This window comes from Protopterus annectens, chromosome 7.part0, assembly GCF_019279795.1.
Source record: "Protopterus annectens isolate FY-2018-M chromosome 7.part0, PAN1.0, whole genome shotgun sequence".
Lineage (NCBI taxonomy): Eukaryota > Metazoa > Chordata > Ceratodontiformes > Protopteridae > Protopterus > Protopterus annectens.
Genome location: NC_056739.1, coordinates 804,892,302 through 804,914,750, shown reverse-complemented (window position 1 = coordinate 804,914,750; position 22,449 = coordinate 804,892,302). Strand labels below are relative to the sequence as shown.

Genomic DNA, 22,449 nt, shown 5'->3' with positions numbered 1-22,449 from the left:
CGGGGTGTATTTCCTATTTCCCATCCACTCATCAAGATTTTTCTTGAAGAGTGCTAATGAGGAAGTTTACCTGACATAGATGGGTAGCTTATCATCAATTGACCTATAAAATGGCTTGAGGAAGACACATCAGTACGACATGATAAAAATGCAACCATCCTTACCATCCTTCATTAATTGTCATGTCACAGCAGGATGACATAATAAAAATGCAACCATACCCATCATCCTTCATTAACTGTCATGTAGCAGCAAAATGACATGATAAAAATGCAACCATACCCATCATCCTTCATTAACTGCCATGTCGCAACAGGACGTAATTACATAAATGAGTGGAAAAATCAATGAATAGTTAATTGGTAAAAATGAGAACACTTTTAAATCAATTACATAATTTTCCAATCTTTTTCTTTCTCCTCTGACATCATTCTGATATTCTGACAGCTGTCCTACGTGATCTTACAATGGACAGACTGTGTTGAACCCCTCCTCACTTTTGCAGGGAGCTGATACTCACAAACTGCCCCACTCCAATGGCTGTAGCACATCAAAATTGGCTTCCCAGCCTCCATCAGGATGCCCTAATCATTTAGTGTGCCCATGCACATGCCTCCCTCCCAGAAAGGGCATGCCCATCATCTCTGCCAGAAATCTGTCAGTCACCCAGGCTGCTAATCGAATCCAGTTCAGCTGGGCTGTAGGCAGGACTTAATCTCCTCTATGCCACTGGAACAGCTAAATCAATTATGTAATTTCCAGCCTGTCAAATAAGCAGTTTTGTAAATCAGTTGCTTACTTACCAACCTGTTACACTATCAGACTGTTCATTTAGCAAGTTGATGATTATGTAATTGATTTACAAATGTTTTCAATTTACTAATTAACTATTTAGAGATTTTTCCATTCATCTGTGTAATTATATCCTGCTGTCACTTGAGCGTTTAGGATGCAGTTCCAGACTGGAATACTCACTTGGCATTCCGAAAATTAGGGAGTAGAGGAAGCAGTAACCTGGGGGTTGTTTAGCAGCTGGGTAGAGATGGTAGTTGGTGAACTGTAAAATGGACTTGGGTTCTAGCAGATTCTCTGAAACTGGTCAGAAGTTATCATACTGTGAAGGCAGTGCTGACATCTGAGACAGAGTTCTTCCCAAGCAACTCCACAAATGAAGACACCAACATCATTTCAATGCCAGAGGGGCCTGCACCAGCAACCCGAACACCAGAGCTGAGCTACCCGGCATCTAAAACAACAACAGTGGAGGGACAAGCACCAACATCTCTGGTACTGGAGCCACCAACATGTAAAGTCAACACCAGAGGAAATGGTACCAGAGGGACTGAGGTCATGAAAATCTATGTCAAACAGGGCAACAGTGGGGCTGATTGGGTCACCAAAGCTTGATGTTGTGAAGAGCTCTGTCAAACAGGGCACCAGTGCAACAGATTGAGTAGCCAATGCCAACACTGTTTTTTTTTTCTTTTTCTTCCAAACACCTTTATTGAATTATCACTTGTGACATAAGCAAATTTATATTCATATAAACTTAATCAAACTATATTAACATAACAAACATTATACTTCACATATATTGCTATATATCATATAACCTAAGCAATATTACATAAATTATTCAATTCCTGCCTTTTTTTAAACAAGAAACATCTTTATTAAACCATCACTTACTACATAGGCAATAATACAGTTATATAAATGAAAACAAACCACACCGACACAATCCTAGTCGCAAGCATTTTACATCACAAACCGTACTGACACACTCCCAATTGCAACCATTATACATTACTTATAATCTACTCAGTCTTTCTCACCCAAACATTGCATAGCTCATTTAAGTCCTGCTGCCTTTTAGGCCTCATTCCTCCACTGTACGTATTGTTGCCACAATTCCCATTTTTTCCTAAGTAGTTTGCTCCTACCCTTTTCTAAAGATCTCACTTCTAGTTGTTTTATCTGTGTCACTGTATTCACTACTTCCAGTATAGTTGGTTTAGATTTTGATTTCCATTTTCTAGTAATTGCTTTTTTGGCAGCCACCATTATTAGACACAGAAAGGCCTTACTATGCCTAAGCAATTCTGATTCTGTATCATAGCTCAGAAAAATCATCTCCCTCATCAGACCAATCCATCCACCCAGCATCTCTGACAGTACATCCCGCAGGGGATCCTTAAAGTCCACCAACTCACCACACTCCCAGAAAATATGTTCCCAATTACCTCTTTCTTCCCCTTCATACCTTCAACATTTTCTGTCTGTCTGAGGAAGAATTCTCTGGAGTCTACTTGGGGTATAAAAATATCTATGTAAACATTTCCAAGCAAAAATCCTAAATCTTCTAGATTTTGCTGCATATTTGGGAGACATACATATATCCTCCCATTGTTTTTTGTGAATTGCTTATCCAGTCTCTCTTCCTAATCATTTCTAACCTCCTCTGATTGATTCTTATAGTTATCATGCAGTATTGTATATGCTCTACTAATTATTCTTTTTTTAATGGCAGCTTCTGTTCTAGATTCTATTAAAAACTCTACCAGTGTTGGTCTTTCATTTAGAACCCCCCTCCTCCCATTGCTTTCTCTTTGCCTATACTTTGATATCAATCCCTGATAGGGAAGGCAATCTCTAACCTGCAGTCCAAATAAATTCTTGGCATCTTCCCATTCTATCATCTTTCTCTGTCTAGTTATTTGCTCCCAATTCCTTGGTTCCTTTGCCAGTTTTCTCCAACAAATTTCAGCCCCCTCTTGCTATTGTATGTATCTCTAATTACAGTCATCCCCAACGGCAGAATCTCTTTTCTCCATTCCCATGTTGATTTAGTTCTTAGAATAGTTTCTGTTACTTTATGGATATAATATTCTGTATGATTACTGTTATTCAAAGGCCTGCATCCAAAATCCCAGTCTTTCCTTGTTTCTTGAGCTTCCATCCTGTTTCATCATCATCCCTTTCCCCAATTATAGTTTTCTGCTTGTGCCATATATAGAGCCTTAACTGCATAGCTCTGAAATACTCCTTCAACCGGGTAGTCCCAATCCCCAATGCCAACACTGCTGACACTGGCACAGAATAGGTCTTATACAGGATGGGAAGAGGCACCTGAATTACAACAGGAAAAGAAATGGCATCAGAAAACTAGGAGATGGAAAGACAGAAATCTGAGAAGGTAAAAGTAACACAAAGAAAGACTGAAACCAGTTACAGGACAGTTGGTGCTGTAGAAATAGGAGGTGGATAAAAAGCTATGCCAGAAGGAACACATAACAGAGACTCCTGGCACCCTGGGGCCTTAGGATCAGTAGTGCAGACTTATGAGTGCCTGGCATGAAAATGTCTCCGTAAAACAGCTAATCAATAACAACGAATGGAACAGAAATGAGGAGAAGGGTTACCTGCTTGGATCTCAGCTATACCTGCACCTTGAAAAGGAGTCGTCAGTGGTTCTGCCATATTATAGTGGGAAGTTTAACACACTCCCCTTTAATGTCACCAGAATATTTTATTATGAATTTGTCGAAGTGTTGCTCCACACACAGAGGAAGGTTTTCCAGTCCAATTTCAATATTCAGAAAAATCCTTAAAAGAGGACACATTCTGTGGTGTCCTTAACTGGAATTTAGATTTATTTTAAACTTTAGAAGATACAGACAGAATCAGAGAGGGGAAAGAACTTTCCCTTTTGTACTCTGTCTAGTTTTGAGAAGGACTTTTTTTATCTTTTGCAGAACTCCCATTCAGTGTCATCACTGGACCTATGGATATCGAATGTGTTCCCACATCAGGAAAGCTAAGTACAAATACATACGTCATCAGCAGCAGGGCTAAGCTTACTGCAGGTCTATTTATGACATAGTGCAGTGAATACTGTAAGGCTGGAAAATTCTTTCATGTGGATGAGTGGAATATATATACCTGGTAAATGTGGTCTTAGAAAAAAGCATACATTTGTATTTCATTTTGACACATTCAACAAATGCTCTCTTACTTTTACACAACTTACCCTAATGCTCACTCTTTCACTGTCATCTCATACTGTCAAAAGATACGTTTCTCTTGTAATGTGTTTGTATATGGAAACTCTTAATACACACCATCTCCAGTACACTATTCTTGTAAGCACTTACATGACCTCAAACATAATCTGTTTGTGCATTAAATTATATTTTTGTCATTTGTTTTCACTGACAGATGTATTGCATTGTAATCTGCTGTACCAACCTTATTTAGTTTGGGTCCTTTCCTCTTTTATACTATTTACACTGCTGATGATATTTGCCATTATGAAGTTTTACTTTACTGAGTCATTTATACTTGCTTTACACTCTTACCAAGAATTCTGCCTGAAGTTGCCAAAATTCACCACATGGTGTGCACATATCACTTAACGTGTTGTGCTTGGCCTAAGGCTGAAGAACAGCATAATCACACAGATGCTTAAATTGTTTATCTCTGCTCAAAATAAACAGAAAGACACATGCTAAGTGTGCGTACAACCAAACACATTTAATTGTGTGGCGATAGACACCACAGAAGCTACTTATCCAAGTGTTCGTTCTTATCGTCATAAAAAGAAAAGAACCAAACAATAATCTGTTAAAGCCTGTTTGTGTTTCTCCAGCATTTGACAGGAATCAGTGGTGTTTTTTCTGGGGTAACAGCCTGCAGTGTTTCATGGTGAACTTTTATGTCATGACATGGAGACAACAAAAATACGATATAGAGAGTTACATAATATTCACGATACAAAACATTAGCCTGTTTACTGCTGGAATTTAGTGCACATTATAACAACTGTAACAACTCCTTTCCCACAGTCTAAAACCTTCCGCCGAGGGGGCTGGAGTTCCAACAGACACACATTTTCTCCAATGAGTAATCAAGTTTGCACCTCACTGTCTAAAGAAAAAGCATCAAAAGGATAATAGTGGCCGAAGACTGAATGAAAGCCATGAACACAAAACCCAATTACCACGGTACTGGCAGCCCAAATTCCTTCTTTTTTGCATCTTTTGTTAATTTTAGAAGTGCTACTATGTAATTTCTTTACCCGAGTCTGCAGCATGTTTTTTTTGTGTCACACATGGCAATATTACAGTTTGAAAATCTAGCAGCCAGCAAGCCTATTTATGTAACACAAACCTGTACGAAATGAACCAAGTTACAATGTAAAGAGATTTCAAATCAGACTGAAATCAAGTTTTGCTTACCGCACCCAATAAGGAAAGTGTACTTTTGTGGGCAGCATACTTTTTAACACTGCAAGAAATCCTGAATTAAAAAGACCAAGCAAAGCAAAAAAAATAGCTAAGCTAGCAAACCATTTTGAAAAAAGTTAATAAAATATATATTTTGAAAAAATAAAATATTGGAAATATGTAATGACTTTTTGAAATTTAAATTCTAGCACACTCTAATGCACAAAATAATTATTTTCTCTAAGTGTTATCTCCCTGCTGTGCCTGCCAACCATTAATCTTCCCCAGACTGGACTTGAGGCCAGAAGGCACTCTGGCTGGGAACTGAAGTGTAGAACCAAGCACTATAAGACAGCAATGCTAACAGCAGGACCACTGTGCTAATCAGGAGCAGAATGTCAAAAAAAAAAGATTTATACTGCGTTGATACCATTACTTGTACAATGATACACAGACAGCTAACTAAGCAAGGGGTCTTATTCTTATTCATGGTTCTCTGTGCAAGTTGAAATTATAGTCCCTATACTAAATATACACAATGGCATAAAATTACACATTTCTCCATCTAGTCTGTTCTTTTAATGCATGTCCCTGTTCAGTACAGCATTGTTGAAGCCATCCCCCAACAGAAGCCTCGGCGCCTTTGTCAATTTCATGCCTTCTTGAAAGCATCAGTGCGCCTCCAGCCATTAACTACTCCAGTACCATGAGACAACCCTGTGTTGTAGAAGGATGAAGCCCTCTGTCCTAGCTGACTCAGGTTTGATTAAAGCTGTCTGGCAATGGAGAAAGTTGCAAGATGGAGTCTACTTATCTCTGCCATGAGGAGAGTTAGGATACACATCCTAGGAAGCATGCTCCAACTCCAATTACCAGTGGAGACTGGACATGGTACTGAGATGTTTATTACGGGAGGGCATATAGGGTAAGCATCATCCAAAGAAGAAGAAGATGAAAAGCCCTCACAACATTTTACATGCCCACTGCTTGAGCTGTTTGTCACATACACAGAAAATTGAAGGGTTTAAGAATTAAAAAAAAACAAAGCAAAACATGAAAGCTGTATGGATAGTGGATACAAAGAACAAACCCCACATTTAGACTCTTTAAAAGAATGATAAATCTGGCACACAAATGAAAATTGGATACCCAGATATTTCACAACATTGTACAGATATGAGAGCCTTCCAGAAGTTGACCTTTCTGTCACATACTACAATAGACAAAACCTACTGCTCAAGCATTGCTCATGACACAGATTGGACGATTTCTTCTCTTTTTCATGGTCTCAGACCTTCCTGTACATTTTCCTTCCATCTCACATAATATAGAAACCACTGCTCGAAGGAAAATGAAATGACGCCCACCTGATTTTAATAACTCCTTCATGGCCAAAACAGTCACAAAACTCTATGTTAAGGAATGCAACCACTGTACTCTCTGTTAAGGAATGTAATCACTTTTCTGCCATTTCATCTGCCTCTAGGTAAGTCTTTACTGACACAAGGACAAGGCAAGGAGTTACAGCGTTATCTGAGGAAGCTAAGTCAAACAACATGGAGGACAGAATTCTAATTCCAAAAACCATCATCTTTTCCATTCAAATTTTAAACATGTTGAAGAAACCTGGAAGACTAAATACAAGGAAATTCTATAGGCAGGAGTGGAACTACAAGGATTATACCCTTTACATTGTACTATACTTGGGTTTACATACTATTTCAACTTCTTACTTGAGTTATGCTTGGCTTATTCGTCCACTAATGTTCACATATCTGCATTTCCTGCTTGTGTAACAGTTTGTTGATGTGTACCAGGACATCCCTCATTTAAGGATCTCCTAAAAGTAGTTCTCACTTAACACCAACAAGCTGATGTATCTCATTCACTGTTAGCCCAACTTCATGTTAAAAATGTAACCTTACCTTACCTTCATAAGATTCTGCATATTCTACAAATGCAAAATAACTTAAAATTCTTTCAGGTACTATAACTTCAGGCAAAGACATTTTTGAACTCAAGAATTTGCGTGTGAAAACCACTTTACTTGGTCTTTCATCACGAAAGGATGTAAAAACTGATCCATCTTTTACACCAAGGCTGTTTAAGAAATGTCTTTCAATCAATGAATTCCACTACCTGTCATAACCTACCAGAATGAAAAAGAAAAACACCTACATTTGCTAAAGTTGCATAGAAAAATTAGATTCTATAGTAGAAGGCCTCAAGAATTTGGGAAAACTGATTTTATGCATTTGTTAAGCTGAGTATAACACCAATTCCCATGCATTATTTTAAGATTCAGTTCAGGTGTAAACTGTTCAAAAAGAAAAACAATTATGAATAGAATAAAGCAAGAAGGGAAAAATGGAGTGGAGTCAACTTTATGCAATATTTATTTATATTTATTTATTTGCATTTGTTTACCTGGAATGTCCACTGGGCCCATTTTCAGTGGATGCCTAGGCAGAAAAGCTCCACAACAAGATTAAACAATACATAATATGAACTAACAGAATACAGAGTGTTTACAGTCACAATATATACAATAATATAAACTAACATAATACAGAGTGTTTACAGTCACAATACATACAGTAATATGAACTAACACAATACAGAGTGTTTACAGTTACAATACATACAGTAATATGAACTAACACAATACAGAGTGTTTACAGTAACAATACATACAGTAATATGAACTAACACAATACATAGTGTTTACAATAACAATACATACAGTAATATGAAGTAACACAATACAGAGTATTAACATTCACAATACATGATATTATACAGTAAAATAGATCATTGTGGTCAGTATAGTCAAATGGGGGGGTTGCAGTTGAGCCATTTACAGTATTTGTGCAGTGTTACTTACAGTAATAAGGGGGTTTGTACAAACAGAATATTAACTTTATGATTATAGAAGTTTGTAGGCATGAGTAGTTGTGAAATTTAGAAGGCAGAACAAGCAGGTCTGTTGTGGAAAGTGAGAGATGGAAAAGTTATGTAAGAGTAGAGGTGGAATAAGGTAAGGTGTTATAAAGGAGAGAGTCAGGTTTTGGGGAGTGTTGTTTTGGCAAATGTGTACTACTAGAGAGAGGAAAGCTGCTTTTTGAGGGACTTCTTAAAGAGAGGTGGGTTGCTGGTAGTTCTGACTGATGGTGGAAGAGTATTCCATAGTTTGGAGACAGCAAAAGAGTAAAGCATCTGACCAGCTGATAGATTTGTTTTTTCAACTTTGAGCAGTAGTTGGTGTTCAGATCTAAGGGATCTGTTGAAAGAAAAGGGCAAATTGATGGTTGATATATACATTTATTTGCAATAGCTAATTGTAAATATGCAAGCTAGTTTGGAAGTTCAAGCCAGTTTAGTTGACATAGAGATGAAGAATGGTGGGATGAAAATTTTGCATTTGTTACAAATTTAGCCATCTTATTGTAGCATGTGTGAAGTTTGGATTTCAGTCACAGAATGACCAAAGAACTTTAATGCAATTTACATACAGGAGCAATCATTACATTTAACAGAGTATGCTAAGAAGATCAATTATTTATCTCATTCAAAAATGGGAAATAAGTCCTATTAGTCTGTGAGCATACTATTTAACTAGCTGGCCAAATGCACTATCTTTCGGCTATGGCAAATATACTAAACTACAGGAGATTGTGTAACCTTTTACCTCATGAACATGTGTAAACCTTGCTTAAGGATGTACCCAAATGTGGCAATTTACTGTTACACTGTCTAACCTCACATGTAATAGTGTAGTTTTATTTAAAGTATTTCATAAATACTGTTTAATGGTTATAATAATTATTGTACAAAAGACAATTACTTACTACGAATTCATCTCCCTAAGAGGAAAGAAAGGGTTTAAAGAACCAAAGAATACTTTCAGCAATACTGTTTATATATATGCTGGTTATATAAAAGTGTTTCTTACTTCAACCACGGTTCCACAGAAATCTGCTGAGACCAGAACTGACTTTCATAGGGACAAGGGTACACCTGATGAAAAAGGTATAAGGTAGATAAACCCAAGTATTATGACTTACTTTACCTTGAATATCTACTGCTACAGCAATTTAGCCTTTATAAGACTCTGCTCTCCTACGTTCACTCTGGAAACTTATCTTCTATACTTTAATGAATATGGCTAGGCTGACATGATCCTGAGTTATATTTTTCACTGACTGCAAGACTATTAACTGAGCAATTTTTTCCACAATTGGAGAGAGCAGAAGTCCTATGGAATGGGCTAAGAGTTTTGTGGAGTACATCCATGTTTACTCCCATGTCAAGATGATGAACATGGAGCAACTGTTTCATACTATTAATGTTTCAGCACCACAATGTCCATGGAGATGCCAAAGACAGTATGGTCAATTAAGCAAAACATATGAGGAAGACCTTGAGGCATATTCCATTGCTTTTGATCTGTATGCTCACCAGGAGACATGGGATTGGAGGGAGTGAACTAGAATCTTCTCAGCTCAGGTTACTGATGAACCTTATAAATCCTTCATGGACATGGAAGACACTGAATATCAGGACTAAAAAAAGTGCTTTTAGCTTGAACTGGTGATACCTCAAAGATACATGCTCAAAAGATTCACAGCTGGACATTTTCTCCTAACAAAATGGTAGGACCTCACCTATATGATTTAAAGGATGTGGTTAAACTATAGTTCAGCTTTGAAGATCAATGCAATAAAAGCAAAATGACAGAAATGTTGGACATTGATAAAATTAAAAAATCTTTGCTTGCTGCTTTAGAAATGTGGGTGTTTCAGACTGACCATAAGGATGCTGAAAATATTGTTCTACAGGTAGAGGGATTGCTATATAAAGAAACTTTGTTTATTTTTTATATTTATTTATTTATTTATTTTACATTTGTTGACCGGGCTAGTCTAACTGGATATATGTCCATTTTCAGTAGAGGCCCGAGGAGAAAAGCTCCAAGACAATAACAAGGACAGAAAAAAGAAACATTTATACAAATAATCCGCAAAAAATAGCAATTACAAAAAAAATAATTGTATAGTCCCCAAGGAAAAAAGTTAAATATGTGAATAATTACATGAGTAAACAATTGATTGCCAGCAAAAATATATATTTTTTTTGATAGCCAAAAAAAAAGAAAAAAAAATAGTTCTAGTTCAGTTTCAGTAAGCAAAAAAAATACAAAATAAAAATAGCATAGTGGGGAGATACAAAAAAGAGAGCAAGAAGTATTAAACATGCCATATATAGAAGGTAGAGGAGTTTCAGCAAAAGAAATCCAGTTTGAGAGTTAGAGTAGAAAGAGGAGAAATAAGTATCAGTCAGGCTGAGAGCAGGGGCAAAGCCATTTGGTTTTAATGAAGTTTTTCAGCTGATTCTTGAAAAGGTTGGTGAAGTAAGGGATGTGATCTCATTTGGAAGTTTGTTCCAGGAATTGCCAACTGCATTTGAGAATAGGCAGTCTCCAGCTTTGTTAAAGGATTTGGTAGTGGCAACTTGTAGTTTTTTAGCTGATCTTAGGGTAGGAAGGTTTTTATAAGAATTTACTAGGTTACATAGTATGGGAGTGTTTGAAGGATGATGTAAAATCTTGTGAATAAAAATGAGTTGCTGGTAAACTAGTTGGTTTTGTACTTCCAGCCATCCGAGATGTCTAAGGTTAAGGCAGTGGTGAGTACGGAAGGGGGCACCGGTGGCAAATTTAGCTATGTTGTTGTAGGTGGTTGCTAGCTTATTTAGATTAGTTCTGGATAGGTTGGTATATATAGGTGAGGCATAGAGTAGGGTGGAAATAAGGTGAGTTTGGGAAATAGAGATCTTTGCTGATTCTGTAAGAAATGGTCTGATTCTGTAGAGGAATACAAGTTTTCTATTTACTGATTTAATAGTAGCGTTAATATGTGAGTCAAAGGTGAGATGGTTATCTATTAATACACCGAGGAGTTTGGTGGTGGTTTCAGGGGCTATTACTGTGCCATTGTTTGATTTTACTGTGAGATTGATAGAGGGGGATTTCTGTGTGGGAGTAAATAGCAGTAATTTAGTTTTTTTAGGGTTCAGGAGGAGACAACGTTGATGGAACCAGTTTTCCACTAAAGTAAAGACAGTTTGTGTGTTAGCCTGTAATTCAGCAGGGGAGGATGCGGCACATACCAGAGTTTATAACTGAACAAACTAAATTTATGGTAAAGCATGTGTCAAATTTTGTTAGAAAACAGAAAGTATTGTCTGTAGACATACCATGTTTTAACTGTGGGAACTAGGGGTCACACAGCCAGATATTGCACTAGTAATAACAATAGTGCTATACTTGTAAAAACTGTAACCATTGAAAAGAATACTGATAATGATGCTGTACTTATGCAATAATTTGTCTGCCAGAAGAGTCAAATCAACTTTTGCTATTACAAAACACACTGACTGCAATGTCTTTATTGATGGCAAGGAGCCGCTGAGACTGCTACATCCAGGTAGTATGGTTACACATATAAATTCACAGTATATTTACCAAAAGGAAACCCTTACTAAAAATACAACCAAGCAGTCTGCATTTATGATGCCTTCTACCTCATGACATGCTGACTCAGATGAAACTCTAGGGCTGGCTGGCCTTCAGGTAAGTCTGTTAAATTTTAAAAGGGCATAATGGGATGATGACACTTTGAGCAGAGTAAGAGAAATTACAGCTAGAGTTGTAGGGGAGGAAGCTGAACAAAATGCTTCCACTTCTAGCCCATATATTGGGCTACAAAATGATTTACTGTACAGAGTTAAGTAAGGACAGAGTAGAAGTAGTACATCAACTATTAGTGCCCCAATTCTTCAGAAACCAACTGATGATGCTATCACATAGTCATGTACTAGGAGGACAACTAGGTAAGGACAGTGCTAAAGCACAGATCCCAGCAAGGTTTTACTGACAGGAATAATGAAATAACTTGATAACTTCTGTGCTAGAATTCAGTCATTCTCTCAGTCTTTAAAAACTCCTTTGCTTTCAATGCCTATCGTATCACTATTTGTATGTACTTCTACAGACACTGGTGGGCCATTGGTAAATGCCAACAATGAATTTTCGGTATACATTGATTATTTTGGATTGTGCATCAAAGTACCATGATGTTATTCTCTCCATGTAAGCCTAACATTAAATCTGTACCTAGGGAGTTAGTCTTATTATTTTCCAGTGCAGCGGTACCAAAGGAAATAATGCTTACTATCCAGGGGACTCCATTTACATGCCAATGCTACTAACTTCTCTTGCTAGTTAGTTTACATCAGCCATTATTTTCAAAAGCCTTTTCACTTGCTCCTATGCCAAAGGAATACCATTTCAGGGTCAAATACTGAGGGCCTCTGACTTAATGAGGTAGTGGAAAGTTTTAATTTCTAATTTATTATCCCGGAGAGGACAGAATTTTAAATGAAACAGATCAAAAAGTCAAGGATGCTAGAATGCACCATTGCCCAGGGCTGTTACTGGTGGTAAGTAATGTTGCTTTCTCTAGAGAAAGACAGCGGTATTTTCACTGGCTAGACAAAGTGGTGGCAAATTTTATTTACATACTGTAAGCGTAGTTGAAAGAGACAATGGGGGTGGGGGCACATTTCAGCCTTGGAATGAGAAAATCAGTTTCAGTGGTTCTCCAGACCTCAAAAGATTAATACATTTATAATTCTGTACCAATATTTAGGCTGCCTAACAAACTGTCAACAAAGTTAGCAGCATGTGATTTAAATGAAAGATTCAGATCCACATACATTCCAAGGTATTTGTGTTTATGACTTTGGGAGATATGACAGTTCAGAGGGTCATAAAGTTGGGTTTTTGAGTTACCCTTTCACCTATTTTTAATGCATCCAAAATATCATGACAGCAGTCTTACTAGCACTGACTGTAATTTAATTCACGTGTAACCATAACCACACTAAATAAAACTCTCCCCCTAGTACAGTTTTAATGGCACCTGTAAATTTACTGGCTTTGCATATCTGCATATTGCAAGCCTACAGTTACATATTGCCAATGTAAGCATCATATTGTTGGCAAAGAGAGAAATGGGAAGAGGGTACAGTACACATCTCTTTAGCACTCTTGACAAAATTCCTGTGTCTAAGGAAGTGGGAATGAAAGTTATTTGGAAGACAATCTTTGAACGACAGTTGTGAAACCAGCTGATAGGCCCATAACCAAAATCAAAGTTTGAAGTTTCCTGATTAGCAATGTATGGGGGACAACTTCAAGCTCCCTCTTCAAATCAGGGATAGCGTCCATGAGCAAGCCCTTCTTGGTGTTTGGTAGAATGCACTTGTGATGTTATTCACTTATACCTTTCACAAATCTATGCTTTTCAAAAAGCTTACCATACATTTCTACAATTTATAGGACTTGTTCAGCTATCATTTTTAAGAGTTTTGCAATGCAAAAGAGGATTGCAATGAGAATATAAGTCCTGAGGGGAGGTAGGGGAGGACACCTTGTTAAATTTACATATAAAAGCATAATTAAATACAATAAGAATGATTCCAGTACAGTGAGTCTGAAAAAGCTTGTTGGTCGTTGGACAATTACAGCATTAGTTATTTTACCGCAAACAGGTATAGTTGGGTATTCTTTGAATATGTAATACCTTTCAGCTTATTCTGTGTAGCTGGTGTCGTGTTTTTAAAAGGATTTCTTTAAAATGAAAAGGTGGGAGCAATATGGATTCAGACGTCTGGCTTAACAGTATGCAGTTGAAAGATGGTGTATATTGAGACATGCATACCATTTGATTTTTGATATTATCAATCAAGGACTTTCTAGATTTATGTGTTCTAATGGAATTTTGAGAAGGTTTCTACAAGGTGCTTCATCATCACCTTCCAAAATGGTTTAAGGTAGTTACAAAATAAACAAATAAAAAACATTGCCCTTGTTGGGTTTTTGTTTTGGTTTCAGGTAGTTTTCAACTAAATGTTTTCTTCTCAGACATACTGCTTAATCTGAGTTGTTGGCCACTGTACACAGCTTTTTAAGATTAATGTATTTAGTGTAGTAGCCGTTTCTATGATATCTAAGCCTCATGTCTATCATTAAGATGAGTGCTAATTTTAAAGTTAAGTTATGGTGAAATATTGTCTTTCAGTCTTCTTCCATATAAGAGAATAGTCTGTCCATTGGAGGAATGAGGAATAACCAACCTGAAGAACAGTTCTAGGGCTTCATTGGGATTTAAGTATCTAAAGGTACTCTTCCCTATCCATGTGTCCTTGTTTTCTGAACATGGACTACTTGTAACAATCACTGGCTCTACCTTGGGTGTTTTAAAAGTACACTGAGGCCACAGGGTAAGAGTTACTTAATGATAACACCTTACATGTTCATCATCTGTGAGAGATCCTTGTTATGAGATCTAACAGGAGGCACTTACAGAAGAGTGGTCCTGGGTGGGCTGAAGGCAGAGTGGTTTAGACTGTGTTAAGATATGAATACATAGGTGCTACTTGTTAGGTCCAAGACCATTACGGTTTTATTCTTCCATGAGAATTTTTTTTTCACATTCCTAGTAAATGTTATCAATAACTTTTTACATGCTTATGAAGGAGGGTGAAGGGAAATGTGTAAAACATCCCATGAACACTTTGGCAAGACCATTTACTGTTAAGTGAGTGAGTGACTAACCTCCTAGGTCATATTCTAGTTTAGCATTATTCCTAACCCCCTTGCTCCCAAATTATTCTTATTTTAGCAAGAAGCAATGCTCCTGCTTCCTCTTGCTATCTTTAAGTCTGTATGCTATCAGTGAAGAGGGGATAGTTTTTTCATGCAGAATATGAAAAAAATGGCATTTTCTTTGAACTCAGATGCTGTGACTGCACAATGTCTGGCTGTTCATTTACAATCCAAGTGTCATTTAGGGCCATTTTGTTATTATAAGTGCTTCAAGGTTAACTGGCAAGGATGGGGCCAAATTTAGGGGTAGCAGTACCAATGCTGAGTTTTACAATGTCTATGTTGTGAATTTTCATGGCTGTAAAATACAGTACTTGTAGCAGTTTTTCTAAAATGCTGCTAGAACAGGCATAATTCATCATTATCAGAAACCTTACTTTAAGTGGGGAACAGACAAACTTAAACAACAGACTTAATCCAGAATGACTGCCATTCAAGAGCAGAGTTCAAGTCATATATTTTTATTCTGTTGTTATAGTGATAGGAATAGGTTCAGAGGTTAACACTAAGCAATCCGTCTGAAGACTATTACATTCCTAGCCAATAAACAGTCAGTGACCAAAGGTGAGAATCAGACCCTGTACCTTGTGCTTGTGCGATACGCACCTTAACCACTAAAGAAAACCCTCAACCATCGACTACTAAGAAGCCTGTGATATACACATGTGTCAGTTAGCAATGGTACATAGCTAAAAAGTATGACAGCTAACAAGGCCAAGAATACCACTACATGATATCCCATACTGCTGCTTGGTGGGAGGAGCTGCGCAACAACATAATTCCAAACGATTTTCTTTTTTTGAAAATGGAAAAACAGTGTGAAGCCACCTTATGCTAGTATGGGGACTTTGGTGTTAAATCATTCAGGCAAGATCATTACAAAATATGTGTACACAGAGAGAAAATGACACTTGTAAATATCACTGAAACATATCAAGATTTGGCCAGGAAGTATGAAAAAATAGTGATATGAATTCCAAACGGACATGAGACTGTAAAGGAGAGAGTTGGATACAAGCAAAATGATGTGGGTAGCTGGCCACTCTGAAGTAAATCAGGTAACTAGAATTTTCTTCAGTTAAGTAAAAATAGGAGACGGCTATGAATTTAAACTATCTAACAATGTAAATACTACTCATTAAATGAGTGGACACACAGTAACTGGGGAACCTATTAAGGAACACCTGCTGTGGTACTCTACCAATTCATTGCATGAACCTCAAAAGGAAGGATGAAGTGTGGTGTGCTCTCAGAGTTACAGAGCTTCTACCATAGGAGGTTAGGTTCATACAAGGCTAAAAAGGGCAAGATGGAAATAAAACACCCAAAGCAACACAAGCAAATACAACCATCCTTCTTGATGCATCTTTCGGCTTTTCCCGGTTAGAGGCTGTCACAGCAGAACTCCGGTCCGCTAATGATTGGCAGTAGATTTTTACCTGCCGAGTTGCCAGCCCTGACGCACAACCTTCAATGAAGGTGTGCCCATTCACGCATGTCTCCACACAGAAGACGCTCTAGCTGAGAATTGAACGGGATAACATCTTACTGTGAGGTGACAACACTACTGCAGCACCACCACCGCAGTGATCAAATACAACCTTCCTTCTATGACCCATAAATACAACCTCCATCATGCACAATTTAAGACAAGATGACTGACCACTCTCAATAATTGCTGTTAATACTGGTACACTGGGTGGTGTACAATAAACCATCAGAGAGCTTTTTTTGCAGTTCTTGAAGTCAGTGTTTCAATGCCTGTCTTTTCACTTTGTGGTCCAGGAAGAAGAGGAGAAATAAGCCAAGGGCTGGAATATATAACAAAGGGAAGTGGTACATGTTTGTCTACTAATTATAAGATTTACAAATTTTGCCCAAAATAGAAATTAAGGCCGCTTTCCTGATAATAGTGTCTGATGTGATTCAAAAGGTAACATGCATTTGCATAAAGCAAAGACCTAAACAACTGGCCAGCTGAGCAAACTTCCACTAGGGATGCAAACACAATCTTCAAAAGTGAGGAAAGACCTAAACAACTGAGGTAACTGATCTAACTTTTGCTAGAAAAGCAAACACTATTTTCAAAAGTGAGGAAAGATTTAAATACAACGTGGTTAACTGACATAACCAGCTAGTAATGTATGCAGCATTTTGTGATATAAACAAATCATTAAGCAAAGTTTGCTTTAGTAATGATATCTTAAATATATCTAGAAAATATTACACATCTGTCAAGTTAAAAGAAAAAGAAAACAAAGGAATATTTTCTAAGTTGACAGGTAGTTACCAAGCATGCAGTCCAGAGATCACCGATGAGCCTATCCCAGTTTTCCAGTGACTGTGTGATAAAGTAGGCAAATGATGCTGAAGTAATTAAATCCTGTACCACAGGAAGTAGCTCATCAAGTCTTTATCCACTAACCACCAGACCAATGATTCCACTCCAGCTAGGATATGAGTCAAGAAGTTAGTGCCTTATCTGTAAAGCTATCGGGACATCTTAACCTACAATTCTCTAATCAGACAACAGACACTGTATCCATGAGGTCTAATTGTCCAACCATTTACCAGTAATGTCTGGCTAACCTAATGCATTATCCGAAAGCACTCAATTTTAATTAGTGGATGAAATGTCGAGATGAAGTTATAGTATGAAATTCAAATTAGTGCTTGAAATGTTGAAGCAGCTTTTATACCAGGTCTATATAAACTCTTTAAGGACCCACCATGAGGTACTGGTTTCCTGTAGGACTTTGATGGCACTTGTGAGGATACAGGGAGATGAGCAAAAGTGATTAGATAAGGAATACCTATTAAAGAACCTACAACATTCAGGATGCTTTGCAAGTGGATGAGTGGATGAGTGGATAAATTTAGAAGTCACTACTTTTCTTTTCCTTAATTTAAAAATATGCGTCTGAGCAGCTTAAACAAATGTCAGCTTTCTCAGTACTGTTTGAGGGACAATGTTCAGAAGTAAGAGTTCATTACTCTGCATGCCCATTTATAGTTTATTACAAGAGAATAAGTCTCAAAATAGGAAGAGCACATGTCAAACACCTGAAAGAAAGACATTAACTAGAACTTTCTGTGACCCATAAGTGCAACCTTCTTCATGACAAATTAAAAATTTGATGACTAGCCACTATCAATAACTAATGCAGGGTGGTCTGTAATAAACCATTAGAGAGGTTGTCTTACACATAATGACACCACAGATTCTATGTCTGCCTTATTCTGTATCCCAATAAAATATAAACAAAGCAGACAAGACCATAGCAAAAAAAAAAAAAAAATAGATATGGGAATAATTTCACTAGGACAGAGTTGTTGAACAATAGTCAGCAGTCCTTATAGTTGCCTTTAATAGCACTATGCAGACAAATTTAAGGGGCTCTCCTCACTAATTTTCCTAGAGACTCACACTAACATTCTACATTATGCACTAAGCATCTGGCTACATTTACTAGATACACTTGCATCTTCTATAGTTAATCTGGGAGGCAGTCCTTTAACAGTAAAGTTTGGATAAGAGTTTAAAAATCAAGTAAGTCGATAAAATCTAGGTGTGATCTTGTAGGGTGAAATTCGGGTTAGCGGCTGAAACACTCAAACTTTGCTTGCACCAGGTCAATGTATACTCTTCAGAGACCTGCTTAAGATACAAATAATTTGAGTGACTGGAACAGCCTGCATAAGTTCAGCTAGAAGAAAGAGCTGCAACACATCAGTCAGTATTGTGACCTGAATACCCCCGGTCCTGCAAACACTGCCAACGGGGCAATATGGTAGTACAAGGTATTATTGTAGTAACTGCAGCACAACGATACTGTAAAGCAGATATTAAAAGTTCCTCTACATAAAATACAATTGTCTTGCAGCTTACTGGGGTCTTTTATCCTTCCAATTACTGTTTTGCCCCAAATACTCATGTGATCAATGGCTGTACATTTTTTATTTATTTATTCACATTTGATTACCAGGAAGGTCTAATTGGGTAGGTGCTCATTTTCAGTGGAGGCCCACAAAGAAAACCTCCATAGTATTATAAAAGAGTTTAAGAACAATAAGTTTGCAGTTTTCAAAAATAATACAAAAACATTTACAGTTTAACTGATTATACCAAATTAGACATAATGAGAAAACATTGGTTAAGAACAGATGCGACTTGTATGACAATGATTTAATATTTAGAGAAATGTTTATACAGTAATTAAAGGCAAGTTAGTACAATACAAATAGGAACTGCAATACGATGTGAGAGAAAAGCATGGTTATGGCATATTTCGAAACAGAGTCAGGGGACAGAAATTGAAGTAGGAAGTGAGTGAAGAACGGAGAGTAAGGAAGTATACGGTATGGACAGCTATTTGTTCATATTTAGGGATGTAGTTTTTCCTGGAGTTGAGTTAGAATAGAACCAGCTTTTGGCTAGGAAGTCTTTCAGAATGGTTTTAAGGAACTGGAAGGAGGGTATTGACCTGATAGATACAGGAAAGGCATTTCAAGCCTTAACAACATGGTAGGAGTACAGATCATGCCCAGCAGATTTGATAGTTTTGTGGACAGAGAGAAGTTTTTGGTAACTGGATAATAATGACTGATTGGAAACATAGTTGTGTAGAATGATATTTAGTGCTAGACAGGCAGATGGATGCTGAATAATTTTATAGGTGGTAAGAAGCTGTGTATATGTGAGTTGATGGGATAGTTCTAAGCAATTTAGGCTTTTTAGTGTTATACAGTGGTGGGTTCTGAAAGGGGTATTTGCTGCAAATTTAGCCAGTTTATTATAGCTCTGTTCAAGTTTTGATTTTTGTGACACCAGGGGATTAGTAAGGATGGGAAAACTATAAAGTAGTGAGGGGAGGAGATAAGTAGTGGCAAATGTAGTTTTAGTTGTGTTGGTGAGAAGGTTTTTGGTTCTGTAAAGCATCTCTAAATTTTGGTGATTCTTATATGCAATTTTGTAAATGTGGGTAAAATTTAAGATTATCATCCACTATCGTTTTTACTAATTTACTATGTGAAGTTCCTTCAATGGTTGTATTATTAAGAGAGATTATTTTAAATTTTGTTTTCTCATGTGAGAGGGATTTGGGAAGTTGAGCGTGAATTAGGAATTACAAAGCCATGTTTCAGTGGCTGTAAAAACCTCCTAATTTTTGTGAGATGTGCCAGGCTGTCAGATGTGAATATGAGTGTGGAGTCATCTATGTACTGTTTTAGGGAGGCTTGTTGTGCGGATGTGTGGAGGGTATTAGTGAGAATGTTAAAGAGGAAGGGACCAAGGATAGAACCTTGTGGTACACTGGTGTTGACAGGGAGGTATGTAAAGATGGTGGAGTGCCATTTTACTGACTGAAATCTACTGGACAGGTAGCTTTTTAATTATAGAATGGTGGGCTGAGATAGACCTAATGAAGACATTTGAAGTAGAAATTTGCTTTGACTAACTGTGTTGAAGGCTTTAGACAAGTCTAGAAATAAGGAGGAGACTAGTTTGCCATTATGTCAGCTTTATTGACAGAAGTGCAGTGTTAGTACTGTGGGAAGGATGGAAGCCATGTTGTGTGGAGGCAGGAGTTATTTGTGCAGGAGATAGTTTAGCAATTGTTTTTGAATACATTTTTCAAGAATTTTGGCTAACATTTCTACAGGTCTAACATTAGTAATGTCTGTTGAATGTCCTACTTATAAGGACTGAGACAGGATAGGCAATGCTATCAGCTGCTATTTTAAAGTATTCACTTGGAAGGTCATCAGACGAAGTAGAACATGGTTTGAGTTTGTCTAAGAAAAGTTTTATATCGGATGCAGGCACAGATTTGAAGGTGAAAGTGGATGTGGTTATATGTGACTGTTGAGCAGGGTTGGGATTAGATGTTGGGGAATCCTTGGTTAGAAAAGCTATACCATCTACGAAATAACAGTTGAATTCTATTACAGTTTTGAGTGGTGAGTTATTGGGAGAGGGGTTGGCCAGGATGTAAGATTTATTTAATGGCTGACCAGAATTATTTAGGGTTGTGTTTACTATTGTTTTGCAAGTTGTTATAGTATAGTTTTTTGTCTTCATTTATTTTGTTTTAGTATGGTTGCACAGCATTGTGCAGTTTTTGTGATGTTGTGTTTTTCATTTTTCCCATTCTTTCTGTGCTTTTTCTCTACCCTACATTAGCATTCTACTCTTTTTAAACAGCCAAATTGCATTATTTATTTTCAGTCCAAAGACATGCTGTAGGTGGGCTGGACATTCCAAATTGCCCCTAGTCATGAATGCATGCATGTATCTGCCTTCAGTGGAAGGTTGGGTGCTGGGCTGGCAACTCGACACCGTAAAACTCCACTGCAAAACTCCACTGCCAATCATGAGCGGACAGATGATCTGCTGTGGCGATCCCTAACCGGGAAAAACAGAATAAAGAAGAAGTCTCTTCCTTCTAGGAGGTGAAGGCTGTTTTGGAAAGTTTTACTGAATTTATTTACATCTAAGGAAAGCATTTTTAGGATGTTCCAGTTAGTACATGATAGCGTAGTAATGAATATTTCTAGGTTAAACTTGGAAAGGTTGCTTGTTGTTTTATAAACATGCTGTTTAAGTGGATGTGTGAGATATCTGGTTGTATAGATTGGGAGATGGTCGCTAAGAGAGTCTGACACTGTACCTGTTGTGGTGAACTTAGTAGGGTCTGACATTAGGATCCAGTCTAATAAGGAGTTGGATGTCTTGCTATAATGTGTGGGTCTATTTATTAGTTTTGTGAAACAAAATAAGTTCATGCTAGATGTAGGGGAGTTAGTTTACATCCAACCAATTGACATCCACATCACTTAGTAGTATTTTTTCTTGTGGAATTGTTATGGATATCCAGTGTAGGATGTCCTCCAGTGTAGCTGAATTGTCACCAAAAGGGATGTAAAGAACAGTAATACATATTTATTTATATCTATTTATTTTCAAAAAAGTAATTGAAGTTCTGCTGAACTGAATTTTGCAATAGGTTTGTTGTGGGGGAAATGCAATAGTTTTTGGGAAATATTAAAGCAATACCGCCATTCCTCTTTATACAGTCATTACATATGATATTATACCCAGGAGGTGTAATTTCAAAGTCGTTTATGCTGGATTTAAGCCAAGTTTCAGTTACTGCAAGAATATCAGACTTGGGTTGGCTAATCCAGTTATACAATTCAGTAGTTTTATTTCTTATGCTTCTAATACTTCTGGTGGCAAAAGTTAGATTATCAGAGTTAGGTGTTGATTGTTGTGGGGTTAGAGTAGTGTGTGGAGGAAAATTGTCTTTATGTTGGTTGTGACATGTGGGGCCATGATTAGGATGAATGCCTCCTCCTAGGAGGAATTTAGTATACTGCAGTATTATTAATTCTTGTTTTTTGGAGAGTATTTTTCTACTTAATTTTATTTTGATTTGAGTTGACGTGGAGTTAAATCAGTCTGTACTTGGGGTAAAGGTGAGGGGTGAGATA

The 22,449-nt window shown here is 37.2% G+C and overlaps 1 protein-coding gene across 1 annotated transcript in view; it reads right to left on the bottom strand.

The window, feature by feature from the left end:
* Positions 1–22,449, bottom strand: part of TSC22D4 (TSC22 domain family member 4) — an 816,869-nt gene that overhangs the window by 731,266 nt on the left and 63,154 nt on the right. The window lies entirely within an intron of this gene.